At 37.5% G+C, this 3,773-nt stretch overlaps 1 protein-coding gene across 2 annotated transcripts in view; it reads right to left on the bottom strand.

Annotated features, from left to right (window-relative positions):
* The window catches only part of Kiaa0100 (KIAA0100 ortholog), a 40,576-nt gene that overhangs the window by 16,004 nt on the left and 20,799 nt on the right, over positions 1 to 3,773 (bottom strand). The window lies entirely within an intron of this gene.

The following is a 3,773-nucleotide window of genomic DNA, read 5'->3' as shown; positions in this document are numbered from 1 at the left end:
TATATATATATTTGGGATCTTAATACCCCACTGTCACAAACAGATCAACCAGGCAAAATCAACAATGAAATATTAGAATTGAATGAAACTTCTGAACAAATGCACTTAGTAGTTGTCTAAAGTGTTCCACCTCCCATCATCAAAATACACATTCTCAGCTGCACACATGACATTCTCCAAAACAGAACACATACTAGCTCACAGAACATGCTTAAGTAAATGCAAAAGAACTGGAATAATTTCATGCTTACTATCAGACCACAGTAGAATGAAATTGGAAATCAATGGCAAAAGAAACCATAAGAACTTTATAAACACATGGAAATTAAATAACACCATCCTGAACAACCAATGTGTCACAGATGCACTTAATAAATTAGACAATTTCTACAACCAAATAATAATGCCAATATAACAAACTGGACCTTATGTGACACAACGAAAGGAGTCCCAAAAAGGAAATTTATAGCAGTGAATACCCATACCAGAAAAACAGAGCAAACACAGATAACTTAATGTTGAACCTTAAGCTTCTAGGAAAAAAAAAAGAGCAAGTTAAGCCCTAAACCTCACACAAGGGAGGAAATTATTGCAATCAGAGCAGAAATTAATGCACTCGAGACTAAGAAAACACTACAAAGAATCAGTGAGTCAAAGAGTTGGTTTTTTTAAAGATTAAATAAAATCAACAAACCCTACCAACCTTGTCCAAAAGAAGAAAGAAAAGACTCAAATCCATGCAATTAGGAATGAAAAGAGTGAGGGTCTGAGGATATAGCTTAAGAGCACAAGCACCTGCCTGGCAAGTGCAAGGTCCCGAGTTCAATTCCCAGTACAAAAAAAAAAAAAAAAAAGAAAGAAAGAAAAAAAAATTAAGGAATGAAAATGGTGAAATCACAACAGATCCTGTAGAAACCTAGATAACCTACAAATTCAAGAACTTGTATACTAAGAATATGGAAAATGCAGAAGAAATGGACAGACTCCTTGATACATAAATTACCAAAGCTGGGGCCAGGGAGATGGCTCAGTGGAATAAAGCGCTTCCCTGGCAAGCGCAAGGGCCTGAGTTCAAACCCTGGTTCCGAAATAATAAATAAATAAATAAATTGTCAAAGCTTAATCAAGAAGATATAAGAATTCTAAATAATCCAGTACTAATCAAAGAAACTGGAAGATGTAATTAGAAACAAACTAACAAAGAAAAGCCCAGGGCATGATAAACTCACTGCTGAATTCTACCAGAAATTTGGATAAGGATTAACTCTTCTCAAACTTTTTTTCTTTTTTAAGTTTGTTTTTTAATGTATTTGGTACAGGATCTCACCACGCAGCTATGACTCCTAGTGATCCTCCTATTTTCAGCCTCCCCAGTACTGGGCTTACAGGCCTGTGCCACCACACCCAGACTCAATGGCCTGCTCAGTGTGCCCGGGGATGGGGCCAGTGTCAAATTCTTTAATAAAACTGAAAGGAAAGCAATATTCCCAAATTCATTCCTGGAAGCAAGCATTAACCTAATACCGAAACCAGAGAAAGACCCAAATTAAGAGTTTAAGCCAGTCTCCTTAATGAACACAAATGAAAAAGCCTCCATAAGATACTGGCAAACAGAATGCAGCAAATCATCAAGATTATCTATCATGGCCAAGTAGGATTCATCCCAGAGCTGCAGGAATGGTTTATGCAAATCAATAAATGTAATACACTATATTAACAAAGCCAAGGACAAAAGCTGTATCATCTAAACAGATGTTTAAAAAAGTGACAAAATCCAGCACACATTCATGATAAAAATCGTCAAAAAATTGGAATAGATGGTGCTTATTTCAACCTCACATGTATGACAAACCAATAGTCAACATGATACTAAACGGACAAAAACTAAACACTTTCTCTGGAAAATCAGGAACAAGACAAGGGTATCAACTGTCACCACTCTTATTCAATACAGTTCTGAAAACACTAGCCAGAGCAATTAGACAAGAGGATGAAACAAGAAATAAGGACAAGGAAGAAATTAAATTATTATTCACAGATAACTCTATCAAAAGACTTCCAGATTCAATAACCAAATTCAGTAGTGTAGCTAAATATAAAGCCAACACTCAAAAAGCAATAGCCTTTCAATACAAAAGAAATTAGGGAAATAACACCTTTGACATAGTATCCCCCAAAAATGAAAGACCTAGGAATAAATCTAATGAAGTAAAGGACCTCTAGAATGAAAACTACAGTACTCTGAAAAAGGAGATAAAAGAGGTTATCAGAGAATGGAAAGATACCCATTGCTCTTAGGTACAAATATCCAAAATAGTGAAAATGCCCATATTTCCAAAAATTTTTTTTTTTTTTTGGTGGAACTGGGGATTGAATTTAGACCCTTGTGCTTGCCAGGGAAGCACTTATTCAACTGAGCCATCTCCCTGGCCCCCCTAAAATTTTTATATGGATTTAATACAATCCAAATCAAAATCCCAACAGCATATCTCACAGAATTACAGAAAACAATCCTACAATTCTTTTGGGACCAGAAGAGACCCTGAATAGCAATGGTAATTCTGGGCAACAAAGGCAAGGCAGGGAGCATCACAAGCCGACTTGAAATTATACTACAAAGCTAATGGAATAAAAACAGCATGATATTCGCTAACAAACAAAAAAAGACCTGAGGATCAATGGAACAGATTAAAAGATAAAGGAACAACTCTAGATATAATTAAGTCATGTTATCTTTGACAGAGTTGCAAAACATAATCATTGGAAGACAGAGCCTCTTTAGTGGTGTCAGTGTGGACATTCCTCAAAAAAAACTAGGATTAGAGGTCCCATTCAACCCAGTTAGGGTCAGGGAGATAGTTCAGTGGACTAAGCACCTGCTTAGGCAAGCACAGGGACCAGGGTTCAACTGCAGGCACCACATGCCGCCCTGGCCCTGCTCCCGGGCACACTGAGCCATTACTGGGTCTGGGCATAGTGGCACACACCTGTAATCCCAGCTCTAGGGAGGCTAAAAACATGAGGACCATTACGAGTACAAACTGGGTAGTGAGACCCTGCACAAAATATATTTTAAAAAAAAGACCCAACACAATTTTCCTCTTGGGTAATTTTCCCACCAGAACTGAAAACATCATACCAGTGATACATGTGCACCCATGCTTTATAGCAGTACAATTTGTCATAGCTCAATCTTGGAAACAACCCAAAAGCCCATCAACTGAAGAATGGATAAAAAGATGTTTTTTTAATTTTTTTTGGTACACAGTCTCACTATGCAGCTCAGACTCATAGTGCTAGGATTATAGGCATGCGCCACAATGTCCACACTCATGGCTGGCTCAGCACACCAGCAGGGCTGGTGTTGCATGTGGTGCCAGGGATTCAACCTTGGTCCCTGTGCTTGCCTAAGCAAGCTCTTAGTCCACTGAGCTATCTCACTGGCCCAAGACCACATTTTAAGTGAAATAAATTGGACACATGTAAATACCACAGTTTCTCTGTTGTGAGAAACCAAAAGTGTAAATAAGTACCAAAATGTGTAACATGTATTGTGAAATAGTAAGAAAATGTTCAAACAGAACAAAGGAGGAGAGTTAGGAGAAAGGAAAGTAAACTAAAACAAAAAAATAGAAAATAAAAAACCAGAAACAAAGCTTTAATAAATAAGGAACAAAAGAATGGATAAAGGGAAGGCAGGAGAATGGGAAAAAAAATCAAGTTATAACATGTACAGGTACAGGGCCGTGGAGATAGCTCAGCAGCATAAGCAA

The sequence above is a fragment of the Octodon degus genome, unplaced genomic scaffold (genome assembly GCF_000260255.1).
Source record: "Octodon degus isolate 3935 unplaced genomic scaffold, OctDeg1.0 scaffold00072, whole genome shotgun sequence".
Taxonomy (NCBI): domain Eukaryota; kingdom Metazoa; phylum Chordata; class Mammalia; order Rodentia; family Octodontidae; genus Octodon; species Octodon degus.
Note: the sequence above shows the minus strand (reverse complement) of the source record. Positions and strands in the feature narration are given on the sequence as shown.